At 43.8% G+C, this 20,834-nt stretch overlaps 1 protein-coding gene and 1 long non-coding RNA gene across 6 annotated transcripts in view; both read left to right on the top strand.

Annotated features, from left to right (window-relative positions):
* RAPGEF4 (Rap guanine nucleotide exchange factor 4) overlaps window positions 1–20,834 on the top strand; it is a 168,712-nt gene that overhangs the window by 50,503 nt on the left and 97,375 nt on the right. Inside the window, exon 1 of one of the 4 annotated variants that reach the window (XM_081206610.1) lies at window positions 1,489–1,790. The exons of the other annotated variants lie outside the window; for them this stretch is intronic. The gene's annotated coding sequence lies outside the window, so the exon portion shown is untranslated. Of the gene's footprint in view, window positions 1–1,488; window positions 1,791–20,834 lie in introns of those variants that run through there. 4 annotated transcript variants of the gene reach the window in all.
* Window positions 563–11,743, top strand: LOC308582256. 2 transcript variants are annotated; one of them, XR_014005576.1, is made up of 2 exons: window positions 563–1,037; window positions 10,340–11,743. It is a non-coding gene; the product is annotated as an uncharacterized lncRNA (long non-coding RNA). The 2 variants fall into 2 exon arrangements; XR_014005577.1 differs by lacking the exon at window positions 563–1,037 and adding an exon at window positions 9,924–10,135.

Here is a 20,834-nt window from a genome sequence, read left to right as displayed (position 1 = left end):
GATTAAGTCCCACTGTGTTCAATAGGATTTACTCCCAGGTCAGGGACGTGGGTGGCGCTGTGGTCTAAACCCCTGAGCCTCTTGGGCTTGCTGATCAGAAGGTTGGTGGTTCTAATCCCCATGACGGGGTGAACTCCCGTTGCTCTGTCCCAGCTCCTGCCAACCTAGCAGTTTGAAAGCACACCAGTGCAAGTAGATAAATAGGTACCCCTGCGGCGGGAAGGTAAACAGCATTTCTGTGTGCTCTGGTTTCCTTCACGGTGTTCCATTGTGCCAGAAGCGGTTTAGTCATGGTGGCTACATGACTCAGTAAGCTTTCTGTGGACAAACGCCAGCTCCCTCAGCCTGAAAGCGAGATGAGTGCTGTAACTCCATAGTCTCCTTTGACTGGAGACTATGGGGTCCAGGGGTCCTTTACCTTTACCTTTTACCTAGTCCTACACTCTGACCACAGCACTGCACAAGCTCTCTGTATGGACAAGAGTTCATACAACAACACTGATGCCTTGAAGATCATCTCATGTCAACTGGACATTTGCTGTTATTCACAGAGCAGGTCTGTTTCCTTCAGCTTCAGATTTATAGCAGGAGGGGTGGAGAGCAATTAAACTAGGCAGAAGCGTGGTATTGATTGATTTAGACAGGGAGCAAAGTTGTCAGGCTGTTCAGATTTTGAAATGAATAAAAGCTGTGGGGCATTTTCTATTACTTGAGTGTTTGAGAGTGCTTATGAAAATTTTAAACTTAAAAAAAAAATACAATCTTGTGGTGTCTTGGCCTGAAAACATCATGAATAAAATATGGTCCCTTATTGCTAGGACACTCCTTGATTACTCGAAAGCCTGGAAGAACGTGGCAGCGGTTCATTCACTTTGTCCTTTGCTAATTGCTGTAGTAAACTTGTTGGCATCTTCGGAGGCGCAGTGTAAAACATCAGCCGTGAGAACAGTTCTTAAGAAGAGCAACTTGCAGCACACTTTGAAATGTCAGACGTTCCAAAGCGAGCAGGGCAAGAGGAAGTGGATTTGAGCGAGAGAGTGAGTGTGTAACCTATGCATCCTGTGCAGTGTAATTAAATAAAACCTATTTATGAGCACGAGCTCATGGCCGCTAATGGATGTTAAATGCATTAAAGCCTGACCCACTTTGTATCCGGTTTCCCCAAAACACTATTACACTGAGCAAATAGTAAATCTGAATGTGTATGGCTATTATCAATGAGTTACACATATCAAAATTCCTGAGTTTCTGCATGCAAATTATTTGCCCGAGACCATCTGTCTAAGCTAAATATATTTCAGAAGAATAAATTGCAAACAGACCTTCGAACCACAGCAGCCTTCTTTTGCAGGAAGGGAAGGGCACCTATGGTGACTACTTCTTTCCCAGCAGGGAAATTGGAAGTGAGAATCAATACATCCAAACAGTGTGATTTCTTGCATGCCTATCAGTTGTTTCATAGGGGATGGACTGGGTGGGGAGAAAGAGAGAGAGAGAGAGAGAGAAATCCATGCTGCATTGGCTGTCTAATTTGGATTGCCAATGGTAATGCAGAGCCACTCGCTTAAAAGAAAGGTAGGATGCAGAGGCAGAAACATTAGTGCTAATCTGCAGCAGAAAGACTAGATAAATCAGCAGAGCTCGCCTCTCGTACATCACTAAGGGAGAAGCTGAGTGCTACTCGACCATGTGCCTGAACAGTCACATCATTAAGAATGGAGCATGGATGCAAAATCTAAAATTCACTTTTAAGGCTGCTTGCTGGGTTGGACTGATAAGAACACTACAGTGTAAGTTTTTGAAATTTCATATAGGTGGGGGCGGCGGCAGGCTCAGCATTATTTTCTAATTGAATCGTGTTCTTTTCACTTTTGCTCTATTTGAGCTCATGCCTTCTTGATATATAATTGGCATTGCTTGACTAACGAATCGGAGTTTTCCATTTTAACATTTCTTTGTGCTTAGCCAGAGGAGTTTGGATATTTCCCTCCACCCCCCATTAACTCTCAATTTTTAAATGCTGCAAATTAGTGGGGGAAATACTTGAGAAGCAAGAGTAATGCCTCTCAGTGTGTGTGTGTGTGTGTGTGTGTGTGTGTGTTAGTGCACCAATGTTATAAGTGTTTTATTCTTGGCAATGCTTGCTAATGAAAGGATGCTTTCTGGAAAAAAAAGGGTTCTGAAAATGTAGTATAGGTATTTTCCATAATTTTTTCCCCAAAACTGAGCAGTTGTATTTAACATCACTTTTACATCTGCAACAGAGAGCAGGGAGGGAAATGGCACAGGAACTATTGATTGCCAACATGAAATCTGCATTTAAGAAGTTTTTGAACAGATTTGATTTCACGCTGGTTCCTATCCTCCAAAAGCAACCAGATTAGATTATCATATTTAATCACCACACAGTATGTAGCAAATAAATGCATTTGAAACTCCTCAAATATATTATCCTGCATTAAGCTGAAACGCTGCTCTCAATAGATGTTTAAAAAACTAAGCCTGACGCTACTTTTCAGAAGAACATGATTTAATAATAGATGTGCCAAGTGCAAAGGGAAACAAATGGAGTTTTGCTGTAGAGATTCAGAGGTAGTGATTTTAGTTCAAAAATGCAATTTTTGAACCTTAAATGCTGAAATCTAAAGAGCACATGTCCTTTATGGCATTAGGAAAAGTCATTATGATACTGTTAGTCACAGTATTCGCCATCAGAAAGAAAGAAAAACAGTTAGTTCATTGGATGAAGTGTTGTTTGGATAGAGAAAGTGGGTTCTAATTTCACCTCATTTAAGAATGCACTGGCTGGCTGTGTTAGCATTTTCCCAGCTTCCAGTTTTCTAGTCTGGAAAGTATGAAAGACGATCTCTATATCTGCAGGGCTGTTATAAGAATGAATGGTTGTCACCTCGGTGGTTGTCCCAGGCTGTGTCTAGAGTTTGGAGCTCCCGTGGCAGTTTGATTTAACAAATGTAGTGCTAAACAGGAAGTGTGTGTTGTGGTCGTTGGGGTCCCAGCTTCCTTATTCCTTGCACTACTGAGTTTTTGTTTACAAGCAGAAGAAACTGCTGATTTGATTTTGACTGCTCTGCAGTGCCACCCTGAAAGTGGACAGGGAGTTTCCTGGAGCCAATAAGGTTCCACCTGGCCTTGAGTAACTCCTGATTTTGGTTTCTCCATCTAAGCATTGCGTCTTTCAGTTTAAGATGAGCTGCTCTCCTGTTCCTGGGAGAACCATCAGCTTGTGCCTTAGGTAACAGCTCTAACTTGGAAAAAAACCACACACATTACATATATTTATTAATATACTCACTCATACCTTAAGAGTTTCCTAGGAGACCGCGTGCTTAGAGACACTGATTGATTAGGTCATCTCGGTCCAGTATCTTCCACAATAGTGGAAGGAAAGGAATTCAAAGAATATTCTCTGTACCCACAGCCTGTGTTGCGTTGCCATAAGAGTGCCTAACATCTGGAGGAGCCAGGATCAAATCTCTACTCAGTCACGAAGTAGGTCACCTAAGAGTGATCTTAGGTAGGGTTGCCATATTTCAAAAAGTGAAATTGTTGAGCTATTTTTGGCCAAAGTTGCTGAGCGTTTCTTAGCTTTGCCAAAAGTTGCTGAGTTTTTTTAAAAAGGAAAATCAGCAAAAACGACCCTGCCGACATACATCTGGATTTTCCCAGACATTTTTGCCAATTTCTGCCCAGGCACTGCATCCGACTGCAGTGTTCAGAGTACCGTATGTCTGGGAAATTCCAGACTTATTGCAACCCTACCTTAGGCCAGACTAGCCTACTACGCAAGGTTGTTGTGAGGATAAAGAATGTGTGTTGGGGGGGAGAAGCATGTGATCACCTTGAGCTCCTTGAGGAAAAGGTGGGATATGAAAAAAATGATAATAAATAATATGCACACACACGTGCGTGCACACACACACACACACACACACACACACACTTCCACAACCACTCAATCTCCACTTCCCCCAAGAAGTTCTAATCTGGCATATGTACGGTTACGAAACGTAATGAGTGTTTTACTTCACTGTCATGTGAGACATCAGGCTCTTCCTTGAGCCCAATTAATGTCTACTTCAATTTGGGAGGTTTGGTGAAGCACTCGTATGATTTGGATTGACTGGTCACACAAATTCTGTTACAAAGTCATGGATTTTGCTTGTTATTCATCAAATAACGAATGCGTTCCACACGGCGGGGACCGTTGTCGTTTGGTTCACAACACCAAATAAACTTGTTCATTTACAAGTTTTTCTTCAGAACTGGGTTGACAAAATGAGGGTACTGCTTTCGTTTTCTGTCCCCCCCTCCTTTTTTTAATGGAATGTTATCACTGAGGTCCATAATAAGACAGATGTGTTCCTGTTTGCATCTGTCAGCGTTGCCATAAATTTGTCAGTGTTATGCATCGTGACCCTGCGCAAGTGAAGTTCAAGAGGCACTGACTGAAGACTGTTAAATCAACTACGAGGGTCAGCAGTTCAGGGTGTTAAGCCAGATGGTGCCAGGAGTTCAGGTTAGGGTCAAGAGATCCTTTCCAGGGAATTGGAAGCTGAGTGTCTGGAAAAGATGTGCAAGCCTGATAGTGTGAGCAGGAGAAGCCGAGGAACAAAAACAGGCTCTAAGCAAGGACAAAGATAATGGAGAGAGAGACATTGGGTTAACAGTAGCAGAATATTGTCTCTCTTGCTGAGACAAGATTAGTCAGTCTGGGTGATTTTCAAGTACAGTCATATCTTGGATCCTGAACATCTTGGTACTTGGACGTTTTGGTTCCCGAACACCGCAAACCTGGAAGTGAGTGTTCTGGTTTATGAACTATTTTGGGAAGCCAAACATCCGATGGGGCTTCCGCGGTTTCCTTTTGGCTGCAGGAGCTTCTTGCAGCCAATCAGAAGCCGCAGTTTTGTTTCCGAACATTTTGGAAGTCGAACAGACTTCTGGAACGGGTTCTGTTCGACTTCCAAGGTACGGCTGTATCTTTGCGGGGAGGGGAAGTCTTTTGGAGAATATTCTGTTTTAATAGCAGGGTTGCATTCCTAGCTACAGCCCAAAAGGTTCTGAGTTCAAGGCTAGCTGCTACTGAAAAGATTTATATGTGTTAATGTTATCCTGCCTGTATAGCATATCCTATAAAGACTGTTGACAGAAGTATCCTTTTGTGTGGTATGCATTTCTCAACCCTGTGTGAAATATAACAGGAAAACTGGAAACGGACATTTGTCAATGTAATTCAGCATGGAGGCCGTTAGTAGGCTTCAGACACCATACTCCTGTTTGGGATGAATTTGACCACCTCCTTTTTCTGATCTAGAGACAGAGAAGAACTTTACTTTCTAAACAGTTGTGTGATTACTTTTGGCAGGGACGAAGGCAATTTGCATGTGTAAGACCAACTGCTCTGGTTTGTCAGGCCCAAATTGGACATGGCAGCTGCAGACCTGCCTTCTGAAATGCAGGTCTGCTCTTGCCATGAGGAAAGCATGGCTGGGAGGATAGTCTGATGTTAAGAACCAAAGGGATGTATCCATGGGGAGGGGTAATGCCCCTCTCCAGCCCTGTAGTTTTGTTGTTGTGGTTTAGTCGTTTAGTCATGTCCGCCTCTTCATGACCCCATGGACCAGAGCACGCCAGGCACTCCTGTCTTCCACTGCCTCCGCCAGCTTGGTCAAACTCATGCTGGTAGCTTTGCGAACACTATCCAACCATCTCGTCCTCTGTCGTCCCCTTCTCCTTGTGCCCTCCATCTTTCCCAACATCAGGGTCTTTTCTAGGGAGTCTTCTCTTCTCATGAGGTGGCCAAAGTATTGGAGCCTCAGCTTCAGGATCTGTCCTTCCAGTGAGCACTCAGGGCTGATTTCCTTAAGAATGGATATGTTTGATTTAGAGCCCCAATATTCTCCTCTAGCCCCCAGGATTCTATGCTGAAGTGAGATTAGTTGGGAGAAAAGGACCTGGGATGGAGGCCCCAGGGTGAGAGAAGTGGTAAGCACCCCTCACCCAGCTTTGATGTGTGATGGGGCATTCAGGAGGACAAGTCTGTCACCGTCATGTATGTTGCCGAGAGCATTGTGCCTTGGGGGTGGCAGGAACAGTATGGCAAAAGAAAATGTCTGGCCTGCTTAGTTTCATTCCACAAAAATGGCTTTATGAACATAGTGCAGCTGGGGATGGCAGATGTTTCCTCCTGACATGGAAAATCTGTGGAGTCTTGTGCCCTGAAAAGGTGAAACCTTTTGTGGACTAGAGGCTACATCATCTGATGAGTGAAATGATATCCTAAGCTCGCACCAATGCCAGGTTCTCTGGATGGTCTCCCATCCATGTATTGACCAGATCCAGACCTGCCTAGCTTTAGCAAGATGCTGGCCTAATGGACTTTCAGACCATACCCTGGAGATTCATATTTTGTTCTGCTTGCCTTTGTGTGAAAATACACAATCTGCATTTTAACAAATGACACTGAAGTCAGAGGATCCATGTCAATGCTATATTCAGTATCTCTCTCTCCCCGCCCCCCAGTTTAGACATTAGGCATTCAGCTGACTGATCCTTTTGCATGGTCGAAGAGCAGGCGTGTTGCGCTCTCCTCCAAAGTTTCCTTCTTCCCATTTGATTCAGCACCACCACCACTGACTTATTACTCACCCAAAGGTTTTTTTTTACCAGCAGTCTACAATAAAAGCTAACAACAGTAAAATGCAATAAAATCAATGGGTAATGATTAACTGTGTTTTCATAACAGTTTAAACCAAGCAGTGGAAATCACTTCCATAACACCGGAATCCATTTTCTGCAGTCGAAAGCCCATCTTGAACTCAGTAGAAGTTCCCCACTCATAGGATATCCCCTCTTTTCTTGAGAAGGAAGGATCTCATGTTGTGAACCTTCACAAGTACAACCAGGGCTTGCTTTATAATGGCATATTATTGCACGTGAGAGGCGAACAGCTCTTCCACCAAGTTAAAAGATGAGCTAGCAAGGCAAGCATCTGAGCCAGGGCTATCTAAGCCAAGGTTTACTAGTGTCCTTGCAGACACTTTTTTTGGTTCAGCATTCAAAGCCTTCTTTCCCTTTCTTGATAATGAGACTTCGTGTTCCCAGTGAATGCTTGCCCCCAATATACAATGACAATTATTCTTTCCCCAATTATGCTACATCCATCTGTGCAGAGGATTTCTTTTCTTCCTTTTTTTTTAAATGAAGTTTTAATAATAATGACAGAATGGTGTCTAGCACATCTCCTAGGATTAATGATGAGCTGGAAGAGTTGATGGCTGAAATGTATCCAAAGGCTATTAACGCCAGTTAGTCATTAATCCTTTCTAAAGCCCCAGGCAGAGGTCGTTGCCACTGTTATCAGATGGGCATGAGACAAAAACAGGTCGGTAGTGGATTTTACCATAATGCCTGTATAAATTGATATGTTCAGTCTATATGCGTTATGGGTCATTTGAGATCAAGATTCAAGGGTTTGGGATCGTGTCTCCATAGCTACTATGGTCATGACTGCTTTTCTTTTTTTTAAAAAAAAACTAGTGTTCATACGTATTCATGACCATATGCCAAAAGAACTGCAAACAATATGCACAACAAAGATTTGCTTTGCTGAGAATACATTTCTAGGCTCTCCTGGAAGAAGCAGCCGCCACTGTGATAGGATTTCTAATGGGCTTACCAGCTTCTGAACTAGAACCTCAGCTGCAGCAATGAACAAATCTCCACGTTTCGCTCCATCCCTGAAAACCTTCCCTTTGGGTTCCTGCATATTAAATCTCTGTTAAAGGAAGACGTGAAACAGCAGACCAGGGCTTCGTTTCTGGGCTATTGGCAACCCTGTACATGAACGAAACTGCCGGTGTGCTGAGTTTCCTGGGTTCGTGGGGATAGGGAAGGAATATTTGGTGCCTAATACTGGTTGTGGGGCTTTTGGCCCATTCCATGATATCATTGTACTTTCATATGATGCTTGATAGCTTCTTTTACGGTTGTGCATTTTCACAGCTGTGCCCAGTATAGGGCAACAGATATCCATGAATATCAGGTGTCTGTACAGGCAAATGTAATGCAAGGAGGACCTTTGTAGAAGAGCTAAGATAACAGCACTACTCTTGCATCTGGGGAGGTCAAAGGTTTTGGACCATTCCCTCAGGAGGGCTGAGATTACACATCTACAGCCAGACACATCCTAACCTTTCCTCCTTATCTCTGTGCAGTCGCCATTAAGCGATGTCAGTATTAATGCTGTACTGGGACTATAAGAGCTGGGGATGCTCTGATTTTTTTGCTTGTCTAAGTGAGATGCTTTTGGGGATGCCTGTATAGATTCAGGTTTATGGACGTGGGAAAACATAATCTGGAATTGCCACCAGCATCTCTGCTGACTTTGCACCTGGCTGCAGAGTGGGGTGCCTTGATAGCTTCTGCTTGCTTTAATTCTACACCCTGCATGCATGCCTTCTCCTGTACAGAGCAACACCACTCTAGTACTGCAGAATTTCTGCACTGTACAGAAAGACAGATAAAATTTCCATGTAGAAACAAAAGGGGAGATTTCTGAAACGTAGCAGAGGCTTTTTAGTGGTGGTCACATTTCAGCAAATAATGAACTCAAGGTGGGCCACAAAGCCCTACATGCTGCACACAGTTTTAAAAACCTTATTGGGTTGCCACTGGACTCCTGAGAATCTCAAGGTTCATTTTTCCACCCTTCATGTATGCAGAGAAATGTTTTAAAATGTGATAGAGAAACAATGAATTAGAATGGGTCTCATGAAGTTTAAATGAGAAACGATCTAATTGACATTTTGCAAACCACTACACAACCTGCATTGGGGTTTTTTGACATTCGCTCTTCTAATTTTGTGGTGCAGTTCTGCAACCAAATAATATGCACAAAGAATGCAGGAATCTGGAGAATGGAATTTAAAATTAGAAAGCAGAAAAATTGAAAGAAACCCAAGTCGACAAATTCACCCATCCGCAAGGAGGCCATGCTACTTCTTAAGTTCCTAGTTTTGGGCCCGATTAGTAACTGGTTTCCTTGTTGCTGTTAAGCGTCAAGAAGCGTTGTTCTAGCAGTACAGTGACTTTTCACTTGAGTATCCTTGATAGACAAGCAGAGAAGAGATTTATTTTGTGGGGCAGGATTTGCCAAAAGCACCTGGCATTACTCCAGCTTATGTTACTGAAATATGAAATAGAGAGCCTCCAGTTCAGAGTGACTCTTTGTTGTTTGCTTAGAGCTATTTCCTAGCATAAGATATTAGCGAAGTCCTGATCCCTTGCAAATTCTAGCCCTGCTTACCTGAATTCAGTGGGACTTGCTTCTGAGTAGACATGCTAGCATTGCAGCCTTGTTCAGCAGCAAAACAGTGCTTTGGCTGTTTCAAAAGCCAATGTTATCTAAAATTTGCAGCTTTGAACAATGTTTTCCACCAGCCTTCCAGCTAACTCTTTTTGTGCGTTTGTGGTTTGATTTATTAAGACGTATGCCAGTACATGCTCATTTGTCGTGACAGCTTCCTGCCTAGGCCATCTCCCCAAAGACCCAGCCAGACGGAATAACATTTTAATTTTTTATTCGCATCCTTCAACTCTGCTTAGCTGATAGTTGCGGTTCTCTCCGTGAATAAGGACCAATTAAAATTACTGTGTTGGCGAGCTTGGAGATATAGAGTAGGTTTGTGGGGGATTTGGTCTTGTGATTGCTTCATCATGTGCCTAGTCCACATGATGCTACCATTTTGCCTGCTTCATCCTGTGCCAAATTCTACATCGATCCACTTAACCCACATTCTCAACAATATCAGTTTGGTCATGTGAATTGCCCTGAGGGGAGAGAATCCCAGCAGTCAGTTTGAAATAGTCACAGCATTTATTTATGAGGCTTTCCTAGATTTGCAGGCATAGCGCAGAATTGATTTTAGGGCTGAACCAACTCTGTTTGCCGTTTTAGAAAATGAGGGGTGGGGAGGCTTTTGAAAGTTCCTGTCATGTTTAGTCAGGCCTTCGCTATGTGCTTTTTTCCACCAGTGACAGCAAATGATGTGGGCACGCAAGTGTCACGGTGTGTCGCGGTGTGATGACATGGCCTAAACATCACAGGGACAGGGTAACTAGCCTTAATCTTCATATTGATGTTAAAAGCCACACCTTTGCTTCAGTACTTTTGACATGTCACTAGCAATTCTCTTGTTTCACACTGAGGGAAAATATTTTTCTTTGAAGAGATTTTTCTTTTTCAGATATATACATATCATTATTATTTTTAAATATATATATATATAAATCCTTCCTGGTGTGTGTTTTTTTCCAGATTCCAAAATTAGAACAAGGCAAATTTCCTCATGGGACTCTTGGTGCAAGGAGGCATTGAACTTTTGCTGCCACTATAGCCTGAAGGAGCTTTTGCCGGTGGATGGGCCTATGTTTTTCTGTGCTGTTGCCCCTTAAATTTGACTGTGTTGTGCTTTTGGCTTCTGCCGCTGCTCCAAATTGTACTGTTTTGTAAATTGTGACGCTTGTGCGTATCGTTTACTTAAGAAACCACTGAAACCAACTCCTCTGTGATGTTTGTTACGCAGTATGTCAACGTGCCAAGTTAAAGTTGTTACAGATATTGTCAAAGTTGAATCTCCTTCACTTTGAGAGTCAGTCTGTGTGTGATTAAAAATGGCAGCAACATTAAAATGTAATTGGTGTATTTATATGTATCGATGGTTCCGGTGAACTCACAGACCCAATATTTAACATGAGTAGTAGAGTTCAGGGGGTGGGGAAACTTGCCATTATATTTTCCTGGATTTATACAGTTTCATTCTGGAAACATTTTAGAAGCCTTGCATTCAAAACGAGAGATTAATGATCCAGTCATTTGCTGTGCAATCACAGTCACGGCCAAAAGCTACAACCCACACATCATTTTAAATGAATGGCAAAACTTTCATGAGAAGTCCATAATATCGCCTGTCATTCTACTTCTTTTCTTCCCTTCCCCCCTTTCCCCTGTGAAATCAACAAGGCATTCTTAATATCGCTCATCATCCCAAATATTGGTCTAACACTTGAAAAGTGGAAGAAACAAGTAATCCTTAAAAATGCAAACACATAATAGTGTCGTACCCAAAATATTCAGGAAAAATTGTAAAGTATAGTGGAAACAGAACATAGGGAAATGATGGATTAGTTTATGCTTTCATATCTTAGTTGCACAGCAGAAGTGTTTGCTATACTGGAGTCCCTTCGAGTGGGGCACGTTTATCAACTAAAACTGCCAAAATATATTGCAAATCTATGTAGCTGGATTTCTTTTTACTTTTTTGTGGTTTTACAAGAAAATCACGCCTCTGATTCCATGTATACATGGATCTAAACCTTGTTCATGTAAATATACATTTTGTTCAGAATGTCTTCTTATCTGTGTGTGTAGAACTGGGGTGGATGGGGAGAATTAATGGAAAAGTAAAAATGGACAAGGAAGTCAACGTTTCCTTAACCTTTACTTTCACTGCTAGTCGGTCACAGATTTCAGAATTGCAGGTAATGCATTACTGCATTAAAGAAGGAATAACTGTCTATGGTGTTGGTAGAAATCTATGAAAGCAGAATTGCCCTTGATTTGGGAGTAAACATCACTGCTTGGTTATTAAAATAGGGTGTTGTGCAGATATTTGGTGCCAAAGCTATATGTACCAAATAAAAATCTCTCCTCTGAAAGTGAGGTGATTGATTTGTCTCCATTGATGTGCTTTGCTCTAAAATATTATCTTATATAGATGATGTGTGCATATAGAAAAGCAGTTGGACACAGCACTCCAGGTGAGAGTCAACTAAAGCAGAATAAGGTGGCACTATTATTTCTCCTTGGGAAAGGAGTACGGCAAGGCTGTATATTGTCTCCCTGCTTATTTAACTTATATGCAGAATTCATCATGCGAAAGGCTGGGCTGGATGAATCCCAAGCCGGAATTAAGATTGCCCGAAGAAATATCAACAACCTCAGATATGCAGATGACACAACCTTGATGGCAGAAAGTGAGGAGGAATTAAAGAACCTATTAATGAGGGTGAAAGAGGAGAGCGCAAAATATGGTCTGAAGCTCAACATCAAAAAAACGAAGATCATGGCCACTGGTCCCATCACCTCCTGGCAAATAGAAGGGGAAGAAATGGAGGCAGTGAGAGATTTTACTTTCTTGGGCTCCATGATCACTGCAGATGGTGACAGCAATCACGAAATTAAAAGACGCCTGCTCCTTGGGAGAAAGGCGATGGCAAACCTAGACAGCATCTTAAAAAGCAGAGACATCACCTTACCAACAAAGGTCCGTATAGTTAAAGCCATGGTTTTCCCAGTAGTGATGTATGGAAGTGAGAGCTGGACCATAAAGAAGGCTGATCGCCGAAGAATTGATGCTTTTGAATTATGGTGCTGGAGGAGACTCTTGAGAGTCCCATGGACTGCAAGAAGACCAAACGTATCCATTCTGAAGGAAATCAGCCCTGAGTGCTCACTGGAAGGACAGATCCTGAAGCTGAGGCTCCAATACTTTGGCCACCTCATGAGAAGGGAAGACTCCCTGGAAAAGACCCTGATGTGGGGAAAGATTGAGGGCACAAGGAGAAGGGAATAACAGAGGACGAGATGGTTGGACAGCGTTCTCGAAGCTACAAACATGAGTCTGACCAAACTGCGGGAGGCAGTGGAAGACAGGAGTGCCTGGCGTGCTCTGGTCCATGGGGTCACGAAGAGTCGGTCACGACTAAATGACTAAACAACAACATTATTTCTCATGATTTGGTCACTATAAATGCCCATTGTTGCCGTCTAGAACTGTGTTTGCTGTTTCAGCATTACTACTATTACTCCATTTATACCTCAACGTCTTCTAAAGAGCTCAAGGGGGCCTCATTTTATCCTCACAACCAGTGCTTTTTTTTCTATATAAAAAAAATGTTTGGGGGTAGTCATATTGAAATAGTGCCCCTCAATGAGGCCAAACAAAGATTCACAAAATGTTTAGGGGTATGCGTCCCCCCCAAAAGCACTGCTCATAACAAACCTGTGCAGAGAGAGAGAGAGAGAGAATGACTTGCCTATTTAACCCAGAGAGCCTAGTCCAACATTTGAAGAGTTATATTACACCGACTGTCTTACATTGACGATAGCATGTTGCTGACTCATTTTAAGTGTGTGGTCTACTAAGACCCTTAGTTTTTCCTCCACATGTACTACTCTCTGCCTGGGTGCCACCCACCCTATATTGGTGCATCTGGCTTTTCCTTCCTGAATGCAGTGCTTATTATTATTTATCTCCCTACTGAACTTAATTTTACAATGTTTGATGAAATGTCGCGGGGCAGTGGGACCAGAAAAGCATCTAGCTACTGAAAGCATTTATCATCTCTCCCCCCATTTTTCCACCTTGGCCAACAGCTGCTTTTCAACAAGGCACAAATATCCTATAGCTGTTGAGTCACTGCCTTAATTAGCTTTTCAGAAGCAGGTGGCCGACTGTTGCAGTAGGAGTCTTACTTTTTTTTTTTTGCCAGCGTCCCTGAAATGTAACAGAGACTGGCATTTCACCTAAGGCAAGGAACCAGATCACTGCCTCTCAGGTCTCCTAATGAGAATCTGCAGGATTTGTCAAACATTGAGCAATATTTTTGAGTTGTTAGCTACCTCGCACCCCTCTTCCGTTTGAGTTGGCAGGGGAAAAAACCTGTAGCACTTGTAACTATGAAATCTTGTTTCTGTTTGTAGGTTCGCTGGCTCTAGATATGGTCGCTGGCTCTAGATATTGTTGTGTGTCGCTGGCTCTAGATATTGTTGTGTGTAGCCATAGTGCACATGGCCTGGTTTGCACATCATGCTCAGGCAGATCTTAGCTCAGCCAGCGGCATAACTAGGCTCCTTTGCACCCTTGGTAAGGAGCTGAATTGGTGCCGGGAGAGATCATGGATCAAAAACTCAAAAAGTTTGCTTTTCGTCGCCTTTTGTGCTCCACCAGTGACACAGCCATTGGGGTTGCGTCTTCTCCCCTCTGGCTCTCCTCCTCATCTTCCTCTTCCTCTGTTGGTCCATCTGGCTGCCTTCCTATGTGATTTTTGTGCTCCCCCGGTTCTGCGCCCTGGCGGGGGCCAACTTACCCAATCCCTAGGTACACTCCTGAGCTCAGCACGGCAGGGAAAAGGATCATGGGGGAGCAAGCAGGCTGCAAACTCCACTCCAGAAGCCCACACATTCAAACTGAGCCATGGTTTCGCTTAGTGTGATGTGATTCTCTCTCATATTGCTATCAGTTGGAAGATACTTATGTATTAGCTGCTTTCAATGTTCCCCTTACATATTTAAGCATGATAAACTACTTTAAATATAAACAATATAAGTAACATGTTGGGTAGGAAACATACACCTGTTGTTGCAGCATCATCATCATCATCGTTGTTGTTGCTATTATTCAAACTTGAAACAAATAATAAAATATGCTGGGCAAAACAGTATGATATCGAAGTGAAATTGATGGGCAATTGATGTAACTGTTAAGTGATCCAAAGGGGAATAAATAAATAAATTTATGAGGGTACAGAAGCACTGATCTATTTTTGATATGTTCACACATCATATCTTTGGTTTAGACAAAAAAACATCTCTCATTTCTGGTGGGTTAGATATGGGAGGCCTTCGTAGCCATTTTGAAGGGCTTAGTCATGTGCTTTTTTAATGATGTCATGGGCTTATCTGCATCCCTGGTATTCAATAACTGTCTATAGTAAATAGAGCGGGCAGTGGGAATTAGTGCTAGAACTGACGTCCTCATCATTCCTGTCAGCTTCCATGAGTTGGGGGGGGGCAGAGTTCTGAAGCAGGGAGATCCTGTTCTTGTTCTGAAACATGGGTAGGCAAACTAAGGCCTGGGGCTGGATCTGGCCCAATCGCCTTTTCAATCCGGCCCGCGGATGGTCCAGGAATCAGCATGTTTTTACATGAGTAAAATATGTGCTTTTATTTAAAATGCATCTCCGGGTTATTTGTGGGGCACAGGAGTTCGTTCATTCCCCTCCCCAAAATATAGTCCGGCCCCCCCGCAAGGTCTAAGGGACAGTGAACCGGCCCCCTGCTGAAAAAGTCTGCTGACCCCTGTAAAACATAAGATCCCCTTAGGAGAACAGGAGGCTCCCCGCTTCATGGAGCCCCACCGCAACTTGTGGAGGGGAACGAGAACCATAGCTGTCAATGTTTCCCTTTTATAAGGGAAATTCCCTTATTCCGAATAGGATTCATCGCAAGAAAAGGGAAAAGTTGACAGCTATGACCAGAACAACAATGAGAGGGTGGTTCTGGTGTGCTCATTCTTGCTCCCCTCCATTGTGTGTTTACTATGCATAGTTAACAGAATGCCTGAAGAGGGCCAGACTTTGTAGTCATTCCTTACCCTCCCACAGGACATCATGGGAACTACTGGTGTCTCACAGAATTTGGAGCACCTCATCAAACGATGGGGAGGGAATTCCACAACTTAGGGGCTGCCTCAGTGAACATCCTCCCCTGGGCTGCCAACCGCCCCAAACTTCTGAGGGCATTGGAACTACCCTTTCTTGATCTTAATGCCTAAGAGGGTCTGTGGTATTTGGTATTTGGGCTTCGGTTCTTTAGGGCTTTGTTTGTTTATATTATGTTTATATAGCAACTTCATTTTCCAAGGAGCTCCATCGTTCTGCCCGGACACTGAGTTCCAGTGCCGAGGGCCTTCTGGCGGTTCCCTCGCTGCGAGAAGCCAAGTTACAGGGAACCAGGCAGAGGGCCTTCTCGGTAGTGGCACTCGCCCTGTGGAACGCCCTCCCATCAGATGTCAAAGAGAAAAACAACTACCAGACTTTTAGAAGACATCTGAAGGCAGCCCTGTTTAGGGAAGCTTTTCATGTTTAACAGACTATTGTATTTTAATATTTTGTTGGAAGCCGCCCAGAGTAGCTGGGGAAACCCAGCCAGATAGGTGGGGTATAAATAACAAATAATAATAAAATTATTATTTATTATTTATTATTTTATTTTATTTTATTTTAAAAATATTTTTATTATTATATAAAGGAGACTGGCCCGAGGTCACCCACTGAGCTTCATGGTCGAGTGTTGATTTAAAACCCGGGATCCCAAGCCTTAGTCCAACACTCTAACCATTACTCCACTCTGGCTGAATTGGGCCTGAAAACGAACTATTGAACCAGCGCAGCTGTTTTAAAAGGGGGTTGTGGTTCGAGGACACGATCCCCCCCAAAGTGGAATGAATACACAAGGACACGTGATATAAGGTTAATGGGCAAGAAAAGGCCACAACTTTATTGATTACAGCAAGTGAAAAGGTATTGGCTTAGGCATTGGATTACGTCAGCTGACTCCACCCCCTCAGAGAGGGGTGACTCTGAAACAAGGGGGGTTTATTCACCAGTAGGTGGAGCCTGTTGATGCTAATCCAACTATAGGCTCTCCCCTGATGTCACCGAGGGTCGTGCCATGGCCTCCCGCCAAGCAGGCATCGGACAGAATACACGACCGCCGGATTCCTTTAACGGAATACCCAAAAATTGAAGGCGTAGGCGATGGCCACACCTAGCCCTTCGACACACCACAACACATTATTCCAATGCCTAACCTACCCACCAATACCACGAAAGTTGTGGCGATTGCTACGAGGTAGGCGAAAAAACCCAAAAGCCTAATGCCAAATGGAAAAATTCCTACCAGGCCCCCAGGATAACCAGGGCGACCAACCTAAGGTCCATAGCAAGGCCAAAGAAAACTAAGACCCTGAGCTCAAAGGGAGTGGAGGGTGGGTGAATCGCGACGGGTCGACGAAGAGTGAGGCTGAGGAGGGGCTGGCGCCGCAGTATTAAGGCTGCTGTACACGCCCCTCGGAGGCACCTGGTTGGGTGCCTGCCGATGGGTGTGGGAGCCAGCCAGGTGAGTGGGAGGCAGGGGGCTAACGCCCCCTGCTAGAGGCGGGGCTCGGGCTCCCGCCCACAACCACTCCCCTCTCTTCAGGAGTAGAGTCTTTATATGAGTTCTTAAATGGAAACCCATCCAGAAATCTGGATGCTGCATTTTGGCACAGCTGAAGGAACCAATCATCCCACCTCCTGTTCAGATATTTATATAAGACGCCCAAAATTCGCTTTGTGTTCGTTGGCCAGCTATATCTCCTGAAACAAAGCCTAAGTATGTGCAGCTCAACTGAAAACATATTATTCCCCTGTTACCTCCTCCTGCATCTTCCTCTCCTCCCTCTGTTCCTAACCCCATATTGAATTTTTTTATTGGAGTCTTCTCCAGGCAGGGATTTATGTTTTTTTCTCAGGTTTAAATGGATCTTTATTTTATGTAGAAGTCTGTTGTCTTAGTAAATGCTGGTGTCTGCAATCAGACACTTTCTATTGTGAAAGAATGACATTTTTGCCAGGCTTCGCTCCTATAAACACCCCCGCCCACGGGCTTTGCTTAAAATGCAAGGAAGTGAGGTTCCTCAGATCAGTCTTATGGAATTGCTGAACATGGGCATTATAGCTGTACAGAAATCATATCCTTTAAATGGTCATATAATTCCCCTGATAAATGTGCTAGCCTTTTACAGAGTGTCCAATAGAGAATCTGTGGTCAGTGCCATAGAGCGCTTTTAAAAATCCAAAATAGATAAAATTTTAAGTTTGCTCTGAACCAGAGGGTGAGCAATTTATTGCGTAGAAAAGCCTTAAGGGAGAAAGTTGAACAGCGTATGAAATCCCCTCCCAGTTGTTCTGTGTAGTATTCAAATCTTGCCTTGAGGCAGGGTGTCAAGAGATGCGCTAGACAGGTCCTTCAGAGGGGTATTAGCCACAGTGACAAAGAATTCCTGAATGTGAGACTGAGTATTAAGTCATCTGTGAAAATGGAGACATGGTAGCAACATGGAGCATGCACCGCATGATGATCTGTGGTTCTGTTCAAACACATTTAAGATGGTTCGCTGAATAGCTCTTCTCAGTGGATTCATGTGCACAGTGTGCAGTGGTACCTCTGGTTACGAACTTAATTCGTTCCAGAGGTCTGTTCTTAACCTGAAACCGTTCTTAACCTGAGGTACCACTTTAGCTAATGGGGCCTCCCACTGCCGTCGTGCGATTTCTGTTGTCATCCTGAGGTAAAGTTCTTAACCCGAGGTACTACTTCTGGGTTAGAGGAGTATGTAACCCAAAGTGTTTGTAACCCGAGATGTTTGTAACCCGAGGTACCACTGTACATTTCTGCTGCTCTGATTCTTATGGAATACCTTGCTTTTGGTATGTTCAAAGGTGTCTGAACAAAGGTGTTTTCTCAGTTTAGGCTAAGCAGCCAAGCAAAGGACAAGAGCCTACCTAACTGCTCTGCAGATGCAGGTAAGGTAGTGCACCAATATTTTGTGTGGCTAATAATAATGGCTATAATTATACCCGGTCCATCTGGCTGGGTTTCCCCAGCCACTCTGGGCGGTTTACGGCATATCTAAAGACATAATAAAAACATCAAGCGTTAAAAACCTCCTGATACAGGGCTGCCTTCAGATGTCTTCTAAAAGTTGTGTAATTCTTTATCTCCTTGACATCTGACGGGAGGGTGTTCCACAGGGAGGGCACCACTACCGAGAAGGCCCTCTGCCTGGTTCCCTGTAACTTCACTTCTCACAGTGAGGGAATAAACAGAAGACCCTCGGAGGAGGACCTCAGGCTAAGCATGGACCCCTTCACAGATCTTCTCTTTATCTATTTTGTTGTGGTCCTGTCAATTCCAAAATCTTGAGGTTTGTGCCTCTTCATTCTTGGTCTGTCTACAACATTTTTGAGGACCTGTTGTTTTTCACCTTATCCTCTTCTCTTGAAGAACAGGAGTCATTTATTGAAACTGAACTTTTGGCTATACTCTGATATAAAACCCAAGCCCAGGAATGGAGAACCTGTGGTCCTCCAAATGTTGATGGACCGCAGTTTCCCTTATCATTGACCATTGGGTGTGCTTGCTTAGCCTGATGGAAGTTGGAGACAGGTTTCTCATCCATGTTATATATCACCATGTTGATTTTGCAAAGGAGGGTAAAGGTAAAGGTAAAGGGACCCCTGACTATTAGGTCTAGTTGTGGCCGTCTCTGGGGTTGCGGCGCTCATCTCTTTATTGGCCGAGGGAGCCTGCATACAGCTTCCGGGTCATGTGGCCAGCATGACTAAGCCGCTTCTGGCAAACCAGAGCAGCGCATGGAAACGCTGTTTACCTTCCCGCCGGAGCAGTACCTATTTATCTACTTGCACTTTGACGTGTTTTCGAACTGCTAGGTTGGCAGGAGCAGGGACCGAGCAACGGGAGCTCACCCCGTCGCGGGGATTCGAACCGCCAACCTTCTGATTGGCAAGTCCTAGGCTCTGTGTTTTAACCCACAGCGCCACCCGCGTCCCTGCAAAGGAGTGTACAAGCTATTAAATAAATAGTTGGGGTGTTCGTTTGTTTTTGCCACATTGCATAGAAAACAGCACTCCTCAGGCAGAAAGCGCTGTCTGGTGTTTTTAGGAAGCTCTAGAATGTACCTATGCAAAGTTTTACAGAATGAAGGACTTTTGTCTGCTTAAGGAGTTATACAGCGGAAGGTTCTCGGAAGACCATCTACAGTGGTACCTCAGGTTACAGACGCTTCAGGTTACAGATGCTTCAGGTAACAGACTCCGCTAACCCAGAAATAGTACCTCGGGTTAAGAACTTTGCTTCAGGATGAGAACAGAAATCATGCGGCGGCAGCGGGAGGCTCCATTAGCTAAAGTGGTACCTCAGGTTATTCCACGTTGAGCTTGGAAAGCTTGCTATCATTTGCATCGTCCTATAACTTCTTTCCTCACTCTCTCGCTTCTTATTAAATGGAATCAAAGAGGCTTCAGTTAAGTCAAGCCATGCTGTTCTAAAAGCATCATTCACACAAGTGGCAAGAGGGAGATATTCTCTTCAGTACTTTAATATAAAAAAAAAATTGAGCAAATGCCAGCGCTCCATCAAAACAATGTAATTTCACAATATTTTTGCATGTGGAAATGTGCTTCATTAAATAAAACCACAGTTAAAATTAAGGCTTCTTTAGAAAGGCCATTGTATAATTGAGATTCAGGCTTAGAGGCTGATGCGACTTCTCACAGGTAGATCATTAGATTCCCCTTGTGTTTCGTTGCAGACACAATGCCAGTACTCTTCCAGTATGATTCATCATGTTTTGCTTCATGAGTTCCTTAAAAAAACAACTTTAAACAATTTTTAGACATGATGCATCAAAACCCATTACAGTGGTATCTCAGGTTAGGTACTTAATTCGTTCTGGAGGTCCGTTCTTAACCTGAAACTGTTCTTAACCTGAAGCACCACTTTAGCTAATGGGGCCTCCTGCTGTTGCCGCGCTGCCGGAGCCCGATTTCTGTTCTCACCCTGAAGCAAAGTTCTTAACCTGAAGCACTATTTCAGGGTTAGCGGAGTCTGTAACCTGAAGCGTATGTAACCCGAAGTACCACTGTAGTTAATATTGATTTACTTGATTTATATCCCGCCTGCTCTCCAGGGAACTCAAGGTGGCACACGTGGTTCCCTCCTGCCCATTTTATCCTAACAACAACCCTGTGAGGTAGGTTAGGCTAAGAGGCAGTGACTGGCCCAAGGTCCCCCAATGAGCTTCATTTGAACATGGCCACCACCTCACCTTGCCCTGCCCTGCCCCGCCCCATCCCTGTTCTAGTGCCCCATCCCTCTCCTAGTCAGAGGCAGCATCGCCCCCACT

Source organism: Podarcis bocagei (genome assembly GCF_964188305.1).
Source record: "Podarcis bocagei genome assembly, chromosome: 1".
In the NCBI taxonomy this organism is placed as follows: Eukaryota; Metazoa; Chordata; class Lepidosauria; order Squamata; family Lacertidae; genus Podarcis; species Podarcis bocagei.
The sequence above is the reverse complement of the archived record's forward strand: the minus strand, read 5'-3'. Positions and strand labels throughout refer to the sequence as shown.